General features: G+C 37.3%; 1 protein-coding gene across 1 annotated transcript in view; it reads right to left on the bottom strand.

Annotated features, from left to right (window-relative positions):
- Nucleotides 1-20,980, bottom strand: part of Tsen34 (tRNA splicing endonuclease subunit 34) — a 430,166-nt gene that overhangs the window by 45,277 nt on the left and 363,909 nt on the right. The window lies entirely within an intron of this gene.

Below are 20,980 nucleotides of genomic sequence, written 5' to 3'. Positions count from 1 at the left end.
AAAAATACTTGATTCCTTTCTTATATCAGCCAAATTGTTTAAACAAAAGTAACATTTTTATCAAAAAATGCGTATGTGTGTTTGTTCGCTGTGAACTGTCCGCGCTAACTGCTTTTGAGCGAGGCTTGATGCAGCACATACATACGTACATATATAGCATTCGCTGCGTTATTTAACTTCGGGCGTAGGTTTATAGGTATGTATGGATGTACATATGTATGTATTTCCATATCATATCAGCTTGACATAGGTACATATGTACATACATATTTATGTAACATAAATGGTGAATTGTTAATGCTGCAACATAAATGGTTAAGAATGCATACATCTATTGAAAAATAATTTTTCGTTAAAAATATTAAACATTTCCTTAAAATTCTTCAAAAAAGTTTTATTTTTTGATATTTTTGCATGTATCACTATCACTACATATTGTTACGAATATTAGCAAAACTAAGGAGTGCTGCTATCTCTAAGCCGATGCTAAGCAGTGACGTGAATTCACATCAATAATTCAATCATTAAGTATCTACATAAACGAATAAATAATTGCGTCTACACATATGTGCCATGTACGTATACGAGCAGCGGAGAATCAATGCACAAATACATGCATATATCTGAGATACTCCTATAAGTATGCAATGAGAAAAACTATAAAATTGTGCAATTGTAGTAACAGCTGAGAAGTTTGAAAGCTGCTGGACTAGTACCTAGATTCTAGAATCGCCTACAAGATGCGAAGGTTGAAATCGAAGAGTATAAAAGGCGACAATTGTAGAGGCGCTGGAATTCAGTTTGATTTGAGTTGTGAAGCAGTTACGACTAAGACGATATCTAGCGAGCAATAGCAGTATTATTTTGAAAGTCAGTTTCATTTAAGCTATCAGTTTGGTTATTAAGCTATTCGTTGCACAGTTTGAGTGTTATTGTGAATTATTTTAATAAATGCCATTTTTCCATTATTCAATATTGGAGTTATTTATTCAACAGTTTAGCGATACGAACCTAGCAAAAGGGCAAATAAGAGGATTTGCAGCAAATTCGTTACAATATTATAAAACAAAGTCGTTTTTTCTGTCCCATGTCCCTTTGAATGCTTAAACCTTTAAAACTACGCAACGGATTTTCATGCGCTTTTTTTTTAATAGATAGAGTGATTGAAGTTTGTAGATTGTATAATAACATCCATTAAATAGTGGAGAAATACTTTTATTTTTGAAGTTTCTAATGTGATGTATATATCTAATATATAAAATTCTTCTGTCACGGTTTTAGAGGCTGAACTCCTCCGAAACGGCTGAACCGATTCTCATAAAATTTTGTGAGCATATTGGGTAGGTCTGAAAATCGACCAACGTCTACCTTTTTTTTCGCTACGTGTCTAGGGTCTTGAGATCAAAACGTGGACCGGGGTACCCCTAGAATGTGTTTATACAATATGGATATCAAATGAAAGCTGTTGATGAGTGCTATAGTACAGGATAATTTTCATACAACTGGGAAGCTAGGGTCTCGAGATATAGCCCAAAACGTGGACCCGGGTACCCCTAGAATGTGTTTATACAGTATGGATATTAAATGAAAGCTGGTGATGAGTGCTATAGTACAGGATAATTTTCATACAACTGGGAGGCTAGGGTCTCGAGATTTAGCCCAAAACGTGGACCCAGGTACACCTAGAATGTGTTTATACAATATAGATGTCAAATGAAAGCTGTTGATGAGTGCTATAGTACAGGATAATTTTCATACAACTGGGAGGCTAGGGTCTCGAGATATAGCCCAAAACGACGACCTGAATACACCTGGAATGTGTTTTTATATTATGGGTATCAAATTGAACCTGTTGATGTGTGCTATAATACAGATACCGGATACCCCTAGAATGTGTGTGTATTATGGATATCAAATGAAAGCTGTTGCTGAGAGCTCTAAAGTTCATTGCGATATTCGATTTAGTCGCATCAACCTGGCAAAACTGATAAATATGCATGCGAAGCCGAAATAACGAGAAGAATTAATAAAACCCACATACCTATTTACATACGTACTATTCGATTTGCCTGAAATTTCGTTTATAAATTTTCCTATATTAGTATTTACGATGCTTTTTTCCGGGAAGTATACCAGAGACGGCCTGGGACTGGGATTAGGACTAGGACTGGGACTGAGACTGAAACTCGGAGTGGGACTTGAACAAAATACATACCACTCTCTGGGATTGGCAATAAGAGATGAAGAAGAAGGAGAAAAACTTAAGAGAAGAGAAAACAGAGAAGGAGACTGAGAGAGAGATAGAATGAGATGAAGCGAAAAAGACGGAGGTAGGAGCGAATAAAAGGATTAGGAAAAAGTGTAGAGGGGTAAGGCAGAGTTAAACGGAAAAAGCTTATTTAAATGTATGCAGATAGGCCAAATTTAGGGCAGAACAACAATATATACTATATACGTAAGCAATCGGTGAAATTTGAAGCCTATAGCTGTTAGAATGGGGTAGAAATTGCGAAAAGTTTCTTATCTGAACAATCGGTTGTATGAGATATATACTATATATACAACCGATCGCTATGATTTTTTCAGACAACATTCGGTGAAATTTCAAGCTTCTAGCTGTTAAAATGGGGCTAAAATTGCGAAAATATATATATATATACTATATATACCACCGATCTTTATGATTTTTTTAGACAACAGTATATGCTATATGCGTAAGCGTTCGCTGAAATTTCAAAATAGGGCAGTAATTACGAAAAGTTTCTTATCTGAACAATCGGTTGTGGGGATATATACTATATATACGACCGATCTCATTAATTTTTTCAGGCAACAATATGTGCAATGTACGAAATTATATGGTGAAGTTTGAAGCTTCAATCTGTTAAATTGAGTAAGATATCACAAAAATCCTCTTTTTCTGAAAAATCCGTTGTATGGAGGATATACATATGCTATGGTGGTCCGATCCGGCCGGTTCCGACAAATGTCTAATCGGACACCCAAATACACCCGCTCACCAAATTTTATCAAGATATCTCAAAAATTGAGGGACTAGTTTGCATACAAACAGATAGACGGACAGACGGACATGGCTAAATCAACTCAGCTCTTCATCCTGATTATTTCGGTATACTTAATGGTGGGTCTATCTATTTTCCTTTAAGGACTTACAATTTTGGGTTTCGTGGCGAAATTAATATACCATTTTATTTTCATGAAAGGTATAAAAATCTATATATGTGACCCGGCCTATGAAATGGCTTATGACTCAAAAAAGAAACAGCTGTTCAAGATAAACAATGCATTTCTTCAGTTTCTTAGTAGTGGTCATTTTTTTTGAGTCATAAGCCACCTTTTCATAGGCCGGGTCACATATATAAAAGGAAAGGCTAAAATGTGTATTAGTTGGTCGCCGGTGTTTGAAGAGATGCGTCGGCGGATTTTGTTCAAACGTGGACCCGGGTACCCCTAGAATGTGTGGGTAATATGGATATCAAAGGAAAGCTGTTGCTGAGAGCTCTAAAGTAATTTTCATTGTGATATTCGATTTAGTCGCATCAACCTGGCAAAACTGATAAATATGCATGCGAAGCCGAAATAGTGGCATGAATTAATAATACCCACATACCCATTTACATACGTCCTATTCGATTTGCCTGAAATTTGGTATATAAATTTGCCTATATCAATATTTACGGTCCTTTTTTCCGGGAAGTAGACCAGAGACGGACTGGGACTGGGATTAGGACTAGGACTGGGACTGAGACTCGGAGAGGGACTGGGACTGGGATTGGAACAAAATAGAGAGACTGAGAGAGATAGAATGAGACGAAGATGGAGATAGATGAAGCGAACACAGAACAACGTCTGTTGGGTCTGCTAGTACATACATATATAAACAAACAATTACTACGAAATTTTCTTATAAAAAAGTATAGCAAAATGTATTGTCAAAGCCACGTTCATTTAATTTCACTGCAATATGCGTAAATATGAACCTGTTTGTTTAACTAATTAAAAATTTCCATTCAAGTTATTAATTAAATAGGCTTATTAGGCTAATATAACAAAAAATTTATATGGAAATGTTATTGTAAACGCTTAATAAGCTTTTTGTATTTGCCGCCTACCACACCGAAAATCCCGGGTTCACGCCCCGGGCAAAGTAACATCAAAAATTTTAGAAACGAGGTTTTTCAAGCGGAGTCGCTCCTCGGCAGTTTTTGGCAAGCACTCCAAGTGTATATCTGCCATGTAAAGCTCCTCAGTGAAAACTCATCTGCCTTGCAGATACCGTTCGGAGTCGGCGTAAAAACATGTAGGTGTCGTCGCGCCAATTTATAGGAAAAACTAAAAGAAGCATGACGCAAATTGGAAGAGAAGCTCGGCCTAAAATCTCTTCGGAGGTTATCGCGCCTTGCATTTATTTATTTATTTTATTTATAATGGACCGAGTGAAAACAAACAAGATTTTTTATTGTATGGCCTTGACTTTAATTAAGATGTATTGTTGTTATATAAAAATCTTGAAATTTTGACTGAAAAGTTGTTGCTTATTTATCATTCACATGACTCAATTAGGTATAAATAGCGCCCGCAAAATTAATCACGTTATACTTTATACTTAAAAAGTGGTGACAAAAGTTCTTAAACTAAAATGTATACACACATTTATTTTGCGATCCTGTTTGTCGTTCTAAGCTGCCGTTTATCCTCGACGAATGCGCAATTTCGTATGATAAATGGCAGAGATATGGAAATAAAGGACAGCCCACATACGGTTGCAATATTTTCTTGTGCCAGATATGTGTGCGTTGGATCCTTAGTCAATTTGTATACGGTTGTTACAGCTGCGCATTGCGTTTTCGATGAAGAATGGAGCGATCTCGAGGTTCTAGCTGGTGTAAACGATAAAAGTAAATTTGGCAATGGAAGGGAGCAACAACTCGGAGTGCGGCGTATAATTCTTGGTGATGGTTATACTGAAGGATCATATTATATGGATATCGCTGTGGCTAAATTGGATGGATCTTTTGCAAGTGGTGTGACAGTTGAACCAGTAAATATTTGCGATTTCGAGTTGAAACAGGACATGCCAATGCAAATTAGTGGATGGGGCTCTGTATCTTTTAACAGTAAGGTGTGTAGTAATATTCTCAAAACTATTGAAATGCATACAATGAGAAAGGATGAATGCCAGTGCTTTTATGGCGGTAGTAAGAAGGCGTCGTTAATTCTATCAGAAACAATCATTTGCGGTCGACCAAGTGGAAGTAATACGGGAAAAGGAGATTCTGGAGCGGGGGCAATTGTGAGAAAAAAACTTTGTGCGGTGGCAAAAACTTCTTGGAATGATCTCTGTGCTCCGGCTTTATTTACAGATTTATCAAATAACAGAGTTAAAAAATTTTTAAATTCCAATATAGATTGAAGCGTGTCGTTTTAAATTCACTGTTGAGTGGAATATCACCCTTACTCGACAGAACACCGAATTATGAAACATTTTGAGATAGGTCGTTTTCGAAACAACAGTTGAGATATGGTCACATTCCATTCAGCAGTCGTGATATTTTTTTCATATATGACTCGTTTATTTTGAAAGTGGTTTAAGTCCATTTTTTCTTATATTGAGATAATTAAGGGTTTGTGTTTGATTTGTTTCAAAAATATTGTTAAGTAGTATTAATTTTTTTTATGGCTTTGTGACCTTAAGCATGTTAGAATATATAACGTAATATGTTTTGTAAACTTTACTATCAAAATAAGCTGTTTTTCAGAACCTAAAATGGACTTAAACCACATTCAAATTAATAAAATGACTTTTTTGTTTGTGAAAAGGAATAAGTCCACTTATTTTTAAGAAACTAAATAATAGAAATTGTAAATATTTTATCTTTGATGTAGATGAATGTAATAGGTTTAAAATAAATAGGGAAGTTTTCAAGTTAGATACAGATTTTTATTTATTTAATTATAATAAAAAGATAATAAACATATTTTAAAAACTACCTTTATATAAATGGACCAAAAAATAGAAGGCAATTTTTCCTTTAATACAGATATAGCCTTGTTGAATTTTGACTAAAAAACTTTAACAATAGCTCTTGTAAAAGAAGTTTGGGATTTAAAACTATAAAGGTGGAGCGCAGTCTTTCAATTTAAGACAAACCATGTACTTGGGATTAACTAATTGATTATTTTAAATTTAAGCACAAGAGCTATTGTTAAAGTTTTTTAGTCAAAATTCAACAAGATTATGTCTGTATTAAAGGAAAAATTGCCTTCTAATTTTTGGTCCATTTATATGAAGGTAGTTCTTAAAATTTTTTTATCATCTTTTTATTTTCACTTTTTTAGTGCTGCCTACAAAAAGGCATTTGGAATTTGGGTTCTGACTCATGACCCAAGTTTCAAGTCTCTAGCTCAACGGGAAGGTACTTAAAAATCGATTACAATATTCCACTCGCTTTTCAAGGATTTGCAGTTATCTTGACTAGCGCGCCACCTAGCGGAACTTTGTTTTTTGTAGATTGTATTGTCCCCAAGCCTCAAACTGTGTGCCAAGTTTCAAGTTTCTAGGTCACCGGAAATTTAGTTAAAAATGGATTGAAAAATTCCCAAATCGAAACTAATTTTCTTAATATTTCGATCCATGCGCCCCCTAGCGAAATTTTTTTGATCAAATATTACATTGTCACCGGGTTCTGACTCACGGCCCAAGTTTCAGGTCTCTAGCTCACCGGGAAGTTACTTAAAAATCGGTCGCAAGATTCACTGCATTTTTTCGAGGATTTTCAGGGATTTTCGTTTATCTCGACTCGTCTGCCACCTGGCGGCATTTTGTTTTCCACGAATTGTAGTGCCATCGACTCGCAAACTATGTGCTAAGTTTCAAGACTCTCGGGATCAGCGAGAAGTTAGTTAAAAGTCGATCGCAAAATTTCCATTTTAAAATTAATATTCTGTATATCTCGATCCGTGCGCCACCTAGCGGATTGTTTTTTTCACTTGCATTGTAATGTCTCCCAGATCTGAACTATGCTCTAAGTATAAAGTGTCTAGCTCAACGGGAAGTTACCGAAAAAGACTTTTCCGTTGGTCAAAAATTCGTATGGAAATGAGGCGACAAACATGAAAGCGACTTAATATAAAGGCATAAAAAATATTTTTAAAAATAAATATTAATTCATTTATTAAAAAATTTAATTCACATTCATTTATTTATTAAGGATAATATTAAAGATTTTGCCATATTATTTCTCCTCATTTAGATTACGTGTGAGGTTGTTAAAATATTCATGGTGCATAGGTTGTATAGTATGCCTTAGTACCTCCATCATATCCTTATACTTAGGAGTTGAAATGGGACGTACATTTTTGTATAATGGTGTTAATTTTATTTTGATGAAGTTTCTTGGTCTTCCCCGACAAGGTAATAAATCAAGTATTTTGATATCTTTATCCACTTCCATAGATTCTTTATACAGCATTTTATAGGGTGCATTTTTTATAATTCGCATCCAACGTATCCTTAGCCAATTTATAGGTTCGCCAATAAAGTTTTTTAATCTTTTATGAATTGCTTCTTCCAGATAATAATTAATAATAATAAATTTTTAATAAATATTAAATAATAAGTCTTATTTCAGTGGACTTAAAACAGTTTCAAAATATATTTTTTTGGATTTTGTTAGCTAAGTAATTATCAATTCCCCAAAATCATAGCGATTTTAATGATACTAGACTTAAATTGTTTATAAAAAAAAAATATTATATAGGATTGTGATTATTGTTATCATTAACTCAATTTTTTTTAAAATGAACTTAAACCACTTTCAAAATAAACGACTCATATAACGTACAAATAAATTGTTATGATTGCGAGTAAATAAATATTTTTGATTGTATGCAATGAAAGTGGTACGCATGTAAATGCCTTAAATTGTGAGACCAAGGTTCGATCACGACTGTAAAGTTCTTTCCTGTATGAATAGATCATGAGATAAAAAGAAAATTGCAACACATCAACTTAGAGGCCCTGGCAAACTCCGTGTAAAACAGTCGATCCAGTCAACTCTTTGGAAGCCAAGGTAATCTGTTATTGAAGTCATAACGATACCATAGCCAACCAATTAGTTTTTCGTTTTCCCCCATACCCATAATCTATAAATTTTTACGTTGGCGAATTTATTCGCATTATATTTTACGTTTCGAAATTCTTTACATTTTCTATTTCATGAAGTTATCACATATTTTAGGTTAATGCACCAATAACCGATGCCAATATACATACATATATCTATGATTAAGTGAAAATATCTTTACGAATTGGGGGTTATGAATATGGAAAGTTTTGCAGGGCTTTGAAGAGCTGATATTTTATCAAATTATGATTTTACTTTGACAAAAGGTGTCGATGGATGTCGCACTGATCAAACTGTTTTGAAAACCACCCGCAAACGGAGCCGCTATTAAAAAAAATACTTGGCGCGATTTACCTCCGAGGAGATGTAAGCCTAAACTTCGTTTCCAATTTACGTTGTGCTTCTTTTTAGTTTTTACTACAAATCGGAGAGACGGGCCCTACATGTTTAATGCCGGCAGAAATACACTCGGAATGTTTGCAAAACTACTTTCCAAAGGGGCGACCCCGCTTAGAAGAACTTTTTTTCTAATTGAAACAACGTTTTTATTATTTGTTGGTGTTGCCTTGCGCGGAATTTCAACGCAAGACCTTCAGTGTGTTTGGAGGAGCACGCTAGCATCATCCCAGCGAAAACAGTATCTAACGTTAGAGAAATATTGTGATTTTACATTAGAAAACTAGGTCAGATTACTTGGTTATAATTCGGCGGCCGCCGTGGTGTGAAGGTAGCGTGCTCCGCCTACCACACCGAAGACCCTGGGTTCGCTCCACGCGCAAAGCAACATTAAAATTTAAAACAAGTTTTTTCAATTAGAAAAAAATTATTCAATGCGGGGTCGCCCCTCGGCAGTGTTTGGCAAGCACTCCTAGTGTATTTCTGCCATGAAAAGCCATCAGTGAAAACTCATCTGCCTTGCAGATGCCGCTCGGACTCGGCATAAAACAAGTAGGTCCCATCCCGTTCGTAGGAAAAATTAAAAGGAGCACGACGCAACTTGGAAGAGAAGTCTTAAATCTCTTCGGAGGTTCTCGCGCCTTTAATTTTTTTTTTTTTTTTTATAAAACAGATGAACTAGCTAAAAAGGGCGCATCCTTTGAAGCTTGCTCCGTAGACGTCCCAATTAGATTGGGCGAGATTAAGAGAAGGAGAAAGGTGCACATGATCCACCAAGCAGGAAAGACGTGGTTTCAAGCGCGGGGCTGTAAAGTGCTGAAGATTATGTGTAGGTCTTACAACCTTAGACTAACAAAGTTGCTTCTATCATTAAAAAGAGAGGACTGTAGACTCATGACGGGTAGTCTGACTGGACACTGCCTTCTGGCGTCACATGCCTTTAAATTAGACTTGGTCAGTGAGAGCAGAGGTAGGTAATGCAGGTTGGAGGAGGAAACGATCGAGCACGTTCTGTGCTCGTGACCTGCGCTTGCCAGGCTAAGACTCCAGCTATTATGAGTGATACAGCTGTCATATCTAGAAGCAGCAAGTGGCTTAAGCCCTAGAAAGCTTCTATTATTTTCTAAAAGGACGGAGTTATTTTATAACATTGAGCTGCTAAATGGTCCCACAGTAGTACAAAATAATGTTAAAAGAATACCAGTTTATTTACGTGCATACGGCGATATGCGAATTAGGTAAATATTGTGTATCGAAAAACGTGCCACAACAACAACAACATCAAGTCAATAGCAAAAAAAAATTAAAAAACTTAAAACAAGTTCAAAGCGTGAAGCGAAAATAAAAGCAACTAAAACCAAAACATAGTAAGATCCCACTTCTGGATGCTATGGGCTTTAGAACAGCAGCAGCACCAACAACAAAATAGCGACGAAACAAGAGGAACAAGAATACTTAAGCAGACAACAAAATAAACCAGCAAAAATTGCAAATGGCATTTGGCAAGTAAGCCAGCCAGCCAACAGTTGAATGTAAGTAAGTACAGTCACGTAATTTTTTGCTATTTTATTTTTGTGTGCTGCTCGCGCTGTTTTGGGATCACCGGCTACTGCGTGACGTTGTGTAGGGAGCTTGTGAAGATTTAGGATGCTGCCCGAAGAAGGGTGAACGGGAAGGAAGACGAAGCGCTGAAGTTTTTGTGGAAGGTGCTTGCTACTCGTCGTGTGGGTTGATATTATTGCAATAGGTTTGTGTGTTGCTTTGAGTGGTTTTTTGTGTCTTTGCTGTTTGTTTTTTTTTTGTTAACATATTTTATACCCAGCTGTGCCTAAAGATCGGCAAATATAGATCTGTATCAAAAAACGACGTAATATACATACATACATATGTAACAGCGATTTATCCTTCCTTCTCTTGTATCCATCTTAAGGAGGTACCATTATCTCGTAGCCAGATGACAGATCACTCGATAGTTTCACTTCTTCGCTCTGCTGAACTTGACTCTATTGCCAATTGAGGCCACCTATACAAAATATTGATAAGGGATATCTGATAACCATGAGCGGACACGTCGACTCAAAATCTGTCAACTGTCAACTAGCCCAAACAAATAGATGTTACATTTGAATATACTCTTCCTAGGTTTAAGTGCATCCAACCGCACCTGTGAGCACAGTATAGAACTTCAAGAAAATTTCCCAAATCACTTGCTTGCAGACCTTGTATAAAGAAAGATAAGGATACGTTTATGGCTATGACAAACCGACAGACCGGTATATTGTCTACAAGTAGCCAATATGGTCGACAAACCTAAAAACATTTGTTGAAGCTGTAGCCTGCAAGACTACCGATCTCAAAACTGTCGCAAGTAACGTCAGCACATCACTTTTAATTAGGCTCAAAAAGCAAACAGCATGATACTTAACCACTTCCTAGGTAGAAGGAGCAGCGTTAGTGCATACAAAAATCTGTATACCGACCTTCGATAGGCAGTCGATCACTACTTTTTGTCAACTCCTATCCATCGAACGCTGTCGTTGAAGCTCAATCCGCACTTTCATAAAAGAAGCACACAGTATTCCCAGTATGGTCGGTTTTAAGCTATCGAAACTTCGATCGAGGTACCTTAACGGGTTAAAACTATCCAGACCAAGCCTTGACTTTCGCATGTGAATTGGTCACACATGATGTAAACCACTCTATTATCTTGTGCCGTGAAGCCATTTGATCTAAACCCACCGTACTTGTGGTCCGACCCTATTGAAACAAGTGTCCTAAAACTGTGTTTGAATGACCTCAATGAGAACAGTGCCGCCAAAACAACATGAAAAAGGTCGCTGTGACGTGGGTATGGTCAAACGGTGGGAGAGCACTTCAGACCTTGGAAAATTTCATCTCGTTTGTCAGCTATTTTATTTGCATAGCATTTGTGGAAAGCTTTATAAAGACACTCATGGCGTTAAACTTTTAGTCACCACTGAGTAGATTAGACACACTCTGGTGGGGAGTTATAACTACACTAAGTAGCAGGTTACAGGTGAGAGGGAGAAGCGGTTGGGTATTCATAAAATCAATGGATTATACTAAAGTTACCAGTGGAATCGACGAACGCTTGATTGATACCCAAATTAAGATTGACAATAATAAGAAACGGTATCTGGTACCAAAGTAATGGTCGTAGGGTGAATAGATGGGCGTTAAGTGTTGAACGGTGAGCTTACGACCGGTGAACGGATACCACGGATGTGATAAAGCAGTAAATTCTCGTTCCCGGTCATATAGAACGGCGAATCTGGAGTAGGATGAAAAAGTGATTGGTGGTTTTTGAACAGTAACAGTGGAGGGTTGCCCGGTGAATGGTGAAACGGCGAGTGCTTGATCAATGCTAAAGTTACTAGTGGTGAAACTGGTAAAAGGTGGAGCAGGTAAACAATAAACCGCTTGAAGGTGAATGGCAGATGATGGGACGCTGAATAGTGAAAGGGTGATATGGATGTCGACGTTTGGCTAAAAACAGAATTACAGGTAGAAGGTACGGGTTGATTTAGAAACAACAACAATGATAGCTGCTTTTGGTGAGCTTGCCCGGATACAAGCGGTTTGCCAGTGTCTGAACGGTGACAGCAGATTCCTCATATATTTAGAACGGTGGCAGCGGAAGCACCATGTGCAGAACGTCAGAGAGACTTTCAAAAATCGAGGAATTCAGACGTCTTTTATGACGCACCAAACGTATGACGCTATTCTGGTTAAAAAACCGAGCTGTCGACAACTTTTCAAACGCAATTCGGTATATATACCCTTAGACGCAGAAAGAATATTTCCAGAATCTTTTCTTTGCGTATTTTGGATTACTTTTAAAACAAATTGGAGATCGTTTTCAGGACTATTTTGAAATGAGTTTCCGGAATATTTTCAGGATCATTTTAATCACTCCGCGACTATTTCGATAAATTTTCTGGATTACTTATGGGTGTTATTTGAATATTTCAAGATTGTATCGGGATTATTTGTGGACTTTCGGGGATCGGATTCGGGATCTTTTAAGGAATTATTTGTGTCAGAAATCAAGAACTGTTCCAGGACCATTTTTGGATCGTATTCGTAATCTTTTTGGGATATTTTTTAGATAAGTTCTTGCTTGGATCAATTCAGAATTATTTGGGGGATAATTTTATCTTGATTCCTGGGCTGTTTTTTCATTTTTGAGGAACATTTGCAGATAATTTAGAGACTTCTTCGGCATTGTTTTAGGTAAGCTGAACGGTAGTCTAACGTTGCTGATTATGAAATAAGTATCTGTCCTCTACTAGATGTTTTAAGAAATTTTAAGGCCTACCCTACATGCTGGTTCTAAATCGGAAAATTGTGGCACCCTTAGTAGCTGGCATCTTAATCTGGAGAGCTCAAGACACGAATACAAAATGTGCTCGTGCTGCAGTCCACACTCCCTACGTTTGCTGTCACTAAGCAGACCATAAATATGACCATCATGAGCCTTTAGTCACTCTTTTTATAGGTATTGCCATATTTGTTCCCAGACTTTCCTGCTTGATTGAGCATGTACAGCTCTTGCCTACTTGTATGCCTTCGATAGTTTTGGAGAGTGTTGTCGGTATTGATGGTCCTTTGCCGGTTATAGAGCTGGCACGCACCGGTAACTAGCACTATTCAGTTACTAATCATAAAACAAGTTACTAGCCAGACGACCACGTTGGAATTTTAGGCCATCACACCCGCACCCCCTTTTAGGCTATCCTACTCCCACCCCTAACTAGTTCGTGAGGAACTGGGGATCGCCATTGCGCCGCCTGCTAGATATGTGTATGACGCATATTTGTAACAGGATTAGCCCCGAGTAGATGAGTTATCTGGTGTTTGTTAGCTTGTGGAACAAAATTTTGCAACTGTGTATATAATATTCAATTGTACTCGCACATAAACTTCTCCGCTTATTTAAATACTCTTATATATTTTACGCGTATTTTTGCTACAACACAAGATCGCTTAGGATCTGCAGCAAAGTAGCGCAACAGTAAGTGCATCATTTATTTTCAGTGGCAACTTTCTTTAACAAAATAAGAAACGTACAACTGTTGCTGGGATGGCAGTGAAACGAATACACCACTCATTCCATTTTGCTACAATGGCTTAGTAGGTGTTAAGGTTAGTATTAACCACACTGACAGAAATGGTGCTAGTAAAATCAACAAATCGGTTCTGTTGTTCTTGACTTAACGGAGATTCGGTGAAATTGATCGAATTATGGTTAATTCGACCGAGATCTTTGTCAAGTGAACAAATTAGTTTAGTCATTTCAACAGAAGAGAAATAGTCGCTCTTAAGTTAGCAAAATTTTGTAAAATTTACAGATTCCTAATCAATCTAACTGATTTTTCTGTTAACACGACTGATCTTACAGGTCATTTCAACGGCGATCAACTGTCAATACATGAGCAAATTTCAAAGAAAATTTTACGCTCACTGTGCTCTCTACTTTGTACTTATGACAATGGCGCCATTTGCTAAAAAAAAAAACACCAAAATATGAAAACCATCACATCGAAAAAACACACAAAATGGGAAAACAACAAAAAACTAGTTTTTCAGTTATCAATACAAAAAGAAAAAAACCCTTTTTTGAATTTACTGTGCAAAAAATTATGAGATACCTGGACACCTATTTATCGGGTACAATTTTACAACTTCTCCTCCAAGCGAAATGCAAAATTGCGCCCTCTTGTTGCAAAATTTTGTTTGAACGACCAGGATTTTTCCAAAGTTAGTAACATTTTGTTCAAGTTTTTATGAATTTTCACTCACGCGAATGAATCTAATAAGATAATAAAAAAACATCCTTTTTTAATGTTGATGTTTTCGACAAAATAAAAGTTTGAGTTGTTTTGGAATCGTTTCAACTTAAAGTTTTACGAAAATTAAACTTGTCAAATTACATGTAAAGTTACTCCTCCGATTTGATTCTATACTTTTCTTTAACCTACAAGTTCTCTTTTTAAAATGTTACGTCAAACATTTATACTACAAGTTTTGTTCGAAACAATCAAGTGTGGCAACTACATGCGAGAGAAGAAATTGAGAATGAGCTGAGCTGCAACCGAAAGAATTGAGAATCAGTTTTGTGACTACTATTTTCATTTCTATATTCATATGTATGTATATGTAGCAAGCATGCGTATTTGTGTATTCACATATTTACGTAATTATATGGCGGCCGCCGTGGTGTGATGGTAGCGTGCTCCGCCTACCACACCGAAGACCCTGGGTTCACACCCCGGGCAAAGCAACATCAAAATTTTAGAAACAAGCTTTTTCAATTAGAAGAAAAATTGTCTAAGCGGGGTTGCCCCTCGGCAGTGTTCGGCAAGCACTCCGAGTGTATTTCTGCCATGAAATGCTCTCAGTGAAAACTCATATGCCTTGCAGATGTCGTTCGGAGTCGGCATAAAATAAGTAGGTCCCGTCCCGCCAATTTGTAAGAAAAATTAAAAAGGAACACGATGCAAATTGGAAGAGAAGTTCGGCCTAAAATCTCATCGGAGGTTATCGCACCTTACATTTATTTACATATTTATATGGCAACATAGGTACTTTCATAAAAAGCTGTCGCAACAACTTTTTTTGTCCATTTGACTACTAAAACGGTCAATTACGAATTACAAATCAACGATTTGTGCGCAGTTGCGATTGACAAAAATTGACAGAAATTTCGGTTGATTTTACCAGTCTTTTTCTTTCAGTGTATTAATAGCTCTCAGCTCATTCAAAAAGAAATTATATATTTTTTATGTAAGTATTCATTTGCGTTAGTGTATGTGTATTTTAAAATTCTAATTTAATCAAATAATTGCCACAATTAGTTATGAGGAAAATATTGAGGACCAACCAGCCATTCCAACACCCGTCAAGTCAACGAGCGATCGCAACTACGTAAAACTCCACAAGGCATTCAAGTCACAGTCCCGCATATTTACGCGTTCGGTTTAAAAGCCTGTTGGTGTTAAGCTAAAATTATGCGAATTGTATTGATACGTTCGACTGATATCGACCTCCGGCAAGACTTAAATACTTGTTTGGGCGGTGACGGGCGTGTTTAGTTTATTTGCCATTTTTCAGCGATTTCCTTATTATTAAAAAAAATTTTCACAGTTGTAAATGACAATCTATGATCACCAATCGTTGGAGACCTCCCGTGCTACGCAGCAATTGAAAAATGTTTTACTTTAACTTCGATTAGTGAATTACATTTCAGTTTTAGCTCCTCTAATGGTGAAGAGCTCATGGAAGCGGTTGAGTAGTTGAATTTCGAAAATCAATTACGTAATTATATGACTGATAGCAGCGTTAACACGCACAACATATCACCGTCATCGAAATCACATCCCTCTACTGCATGGCTAACCACAGAGGTTAGTTTGTTTTAGTTTCTATTTTGAACGAGGATTTATGCATTTGTATCAGGGGATCCAATATGGCTTGTTTGCTTGGTTTCCGTGCTGCCCGGACCTAGAAACCCGAGCTCAAGTTACCCTTACTGGGCGCTGCAGCTTTTTCATACAGGCCAAGCAGCCAGTGTCCGGTGATTGTTGCAGTGATTATTAGGATGCACTTATTTGACCTGTTTAGCAGGTCCTCTGTTCTCCTATTATTCTAACTTGACCAAGTTTTCTTGAAAACTGCTATGTATGTTACTTTTTATTGATGTGGGTGGTAGATGCATCTCGACCATCTTTGCGGCAGCCAGCAGAGTTTCTATCTTTGCAAGTTCGTCTGCATTATCGTTGCCCTCAACGTAACTGTGACCAGAATTATGTTTGCGAAGCTAGCTGCGACTTGAAGCGACCTCTTGCAGCTTCTAATGGTCTTAGACGAAGCTACATATGTGGAAGTTAAGCGCCATATACGCTGCTTGGCTATCTGATTAAACACATACCTCGTGTCCTCTAATCGTATGCTCTAACAGGAGCATACATGCCCTCTCAATACACAGAACATCCACTTGGAAAAATATTAGCAAAGTTAGGAAGACGGACCTGATGGGACGGGTTGAAGCTACCTTTGAGGAGGTTTTAGAATGCTGCATGTAACTAAAAACATGCCCTAACGGCCTTCGCACTGGGTTGTTCTTTCGGAGTACTCCTCTGACTACCAGTACAGTCAGTTCAATCTTAAGAAAATCTCGCTGGGCAAGTGTAGAGTGATACACTGAAGAAGCTGCTGCCAAGAGCGTCTGCAGCTGGAGCTTTACCGAGATATAGTCGGCTTTCGAAATCCCACAACATCCTTGGGAGTGCAGCAAACTCTAGTAAAATTTATTAGTAGACTGCTAAGGAGAAAGATTTGTCACATTTGTGGCACATTAGATATTGTTTCATTCTCAATATAGGTTTTCCTATAAATCGGTTATGTGGATTATCTTTGACCATGTAAAGACAGTGGAAGCAGATGTTTTTCACTTAGTTAGCCTCGGCTGGTAACGAAATTCCTATGTATGTCGTATTCCCTTGTGGATAATTCGGTGAGAGCCTTATTTTGATGTTTCTGTTGTTATGATAGCCCAAAATTACTTTCAGAAAGAAATTGGGAGAGTACCGGAAGTGGAAGTCCTATGCCGGATATGACTGAAGTATACTCGGAGAGAGCCTGGTTCTTTTTCCGTTTTTTTAAGAGGAGGAATCACTGAAAGCCTCAAAGTCAGGGTGCAACTCTAACCGAACATAAGCTCCTACCTTTAAATAGTATTCCGTCGGAAGGTCGGTTGAGCTCTAGCCTCTCGACGTATTCCATCTTACCTTAATTATCTGGTACGTAAGCTAGGGTAACTTATGAAATCGAATTATAGTACATTCTGCGAAATCTTTCTATTTGTTTCAGATAAGTCATACAATTTTTACGTCATCTTAAAGAAATCTATATGCATATTAGCATATAAGTTCAAATATGTATTCCTACACACGTACAAACTAATTTATTTAAATGCATTCATTTGTTGCTGACGACACTCGCAAGTATCGAGAAGATATATACAATAAAATCTGGTCAACAACCTTACAAAACGAAAAGCACGCAAGCGTTTGCTGCGCAAGCCGAGCCTTTCCATGCACAATTGCTTCTTTTTTAAACGGTTTTATTATACTCAGTTGAGCAGAGCTCACAGAGTATATTAAGTTTGATTGGATAACGGTTGGTTGTACATATATAAAGGAAACGAGATAGATATAGACTTCCATATATCAAAATAATCAGGATCGAAAAAAAATTTGATTGAGCCATGTCCGTCCGTCCGTCCGTCCGTTAACACGATAACTTGAGTAAATTTTGAGGTATCTTGATGAAATTTGGTATGTAGGTTCCTGAGCACTCATCTCAGATCGCTATTTAAAATGAACGATATCGGAATATAACCACGCCCACTTTTTCGATATCGAAAATTTCGAAAAACCGAAAAAGTGCGATAATTCATTACCAAAGACAGATAAAGCGACGAAACTTGGTAGATGCGTTGAATTTATGACGCAGAATAGAAAATTAGTAAAATTTTGGACAATGGGCGTGGCACCGCCCACTTTTAAAAGAAGGTAATTTAAAACTTTTGCAAGCTGTAATTTGTCAGTCGTTGAAAATATCATGATGAAATTTGGCAGGGATGTTACTCCTATTACTATATGTACGCCGAATAAAAATTAGCAAAATCGGAGAAGGACCACGCCCACTTTTAAAAAAAATTTTTTTTTAAAGTAAAATTTTTACAAAAAATTTAATATCTTTACAGTATATAAGTAAATTATGTCAACATTCAACTCCAGTAATTATATGGTGCAACAAAATACAAAAATAAAAGAAAATTTAAATTTTTCATTTAATTTGTCTAGGATACTTTTAACGCCATAAGTCGAACAATAACTTACCAATCCTTGTAAAATTTGGTAAGAGCATAGCTTCTATGACGATAACTGTTTTCTGTGAAAACGGGCGAAATCGGTTGATGCCACGCCCAGTTTTTATACACAGTCGTTCGTCTGTCCTTCCGCATGGCCGTTAACACGATAACTTGAGCAAAAATCGACATATCTTTAATGAACTTGGTTCACGTACTTACTTGAACTCACTTTATCTTGGTATGAAAAATGGACGAAATCCGACAATGACCACGCCCACTTTTTCGATATCGAAAATTACGAAAAATGAAAAAAATGCCATAATTCTATACCAAATACGAAAAAGGGATGAAACATGGTGAGGTAATTGGATTGGTTTATTGACGCGAAATACAACTTTAGAAAAAACTTTATAAAATGGTTGTGACACCTACCATATTAAGTAGAAGAAAATGAAAAAGTTCTGCAGGGCGAAATAAAAAACACTTAAAATCTTGGCAGGTATTACATATATAAATAAATTAGCCGTATCCAACAGATGATGTTCTGGGTCACCATGGTTCACATTTTGGTCGATATCTGGAAAACGCCTTCACATATACAACTACCACCACTCCCTTTTAAAACTCTCATTAATACCTTTAATTTGATACCCATATCGTACAAACACATTCTAGAGTCACCCCTGGTCCACCTTTATGCCGATATCTCGAAAGGCGTCCACCTATAGAACTAAGCCCCAAGCCCTTTTAAAATACTCATTAACACCTTTCATTTGATACCCATATCGTACAAACATATTCTAAAGTCACCCCTGGTCCACCTTTATGGCGATATCTCGAAAAGGCGAACACCTATAGAACGAAGGCCCACTCCCTTTTAAAAATACTTATTAATACCTTTCATTTGAAACCCATATCGTGCAAACAAAGTCTAGAGTCACCCCTGGTCCACCTTTATTGCGATACCTCGAAATGGCGTCCACCTACAGAATTAAGGCCCCCTCCCTTTTAAAATACTCATTAACACCTTTCGTTTTATACCAATATTGCACAAACGAATTCTAGAGTCACCCCTGTTCCACCTTTATGGCGGTATCTCGAAACGGCGTCCACCTATGGAACTAAGGATTACTCCCTTTTAAAATACTCATTAAAACCTTTCTTTTGATACCCATATTGTACAAACAAATTCTAGGGTCACCCCTGCTCCACCTTTATGGCGATATCTCGAAACGGCGTCCACCTATGGAACTACGGATTACTCCCTTTTAAAATACTCATTAACACCTTTCGTTTTATACCAATATTGCACAAACGAATTCTAGAGTCACCCCTGTTCCACCTTTATGGCGGTATCTCGAAACGGCGTCCACCTATGGAACTAAGGATTACTCCCTTTTAAAATACTCATTAAAACCTTTCTTTTGATACCCATATTGTACAAACAAATTCTAGGGTCACCCCTGCTCCACCTTTATGGCGATATCTCGAAACGGCGTCCACCTATGGAACTAAGGATTACTCCCTTTTAAAATACTCATTAAAACCTTTCTTTTGATACCCATATTGTACAAACAAAGTCTAGGGTCACCCCTGGTCCACCTTTATGGACATATCTCGAAAAGGCGACCACCTCTACAACAACCACCACTCCCTTTTAAAACCCTCATTAGTACCTTTAATTTGATACCCATATCGTAAAAACACATTCTAGAGTCACCCCTGGTCCACCTTTATGGCGATATTTCGAAACGGCGTCCACCTATAGAACTAAGGCCCACTCCCTTTTAAAATACTCATTAACACCATTCGTTTGATGCCCATATTGTACAAACAAATTCTAGGGTCACCCCTGGTCCAGCTTTGTGGCGATATCTTGAAATGGCGTCCACCTATGGAACTAAGGATTACTCAATTTTAAAATACTCATTAACACCTTTCCTTTGATACCCATATTGTACAAACAAATTCCAGGGTCATCCCTGGTCCACCTTTATGGCGATATCTCGAAACGGCGTCCACCTATGGAACTAAGGATTACTCCCTTTTAAAATACTCATTAACACCTTTCATTTGATACCCATATCGTACAAACGCATTCTAGAGTCAACCCTGATCAACCTTTATGGCTATATCCCTAAATGGCGTTCACCTATAGAACTATGGCCCACTCCCTCATAAAATACTCTTTAATGCCTTTCATTTGATACACATGTCATACAAACACATTCCAGGGTTTCCCTCGGTTCATTTTCCTACATGGTTATTTTCCCTTATGTTGTCACCATAGCTCTCAACTGAGTATGTAATGTTCGGTTACACCCGAACTTAACCTTCCTTACTTGTTTAGTTTGACTTGGCAGGCCGGTCGGCCGGCACGAATTTTGTAATTAAAATTTAAGTAACTTCCCGATAAACAAAACTTGGAATATAGGTCAGAACCCGATGACAATGCAATAATAAGATAAAATCCGATAGGTGGCGCATGGATCGAAATATTTCAAAAAATCGTATATATGGTCCGATTTGGCTCATATTT

Source organism: Eurosta solidaginis, chromosome 5 (genome assembly GCF_040869045.1).
Source record: "Eurosta solidaginis isolate ZX-2024a chromosome 5, ASM4086904v1, whole genome shotgun sequence".
Classification (NCBI taxonomy): domain Eukaryota; kingdom Metazoa; phylum Arthropoda; class Insecta; order Diptera; family Tephritidae; genus Eurosta; species Eurosta solidaginis.
The sequence above is the reverse complement of the archived record's forward strand: the minus strand, read 5'-3'. Positions and strand labels throughout refer to the sequence as shown.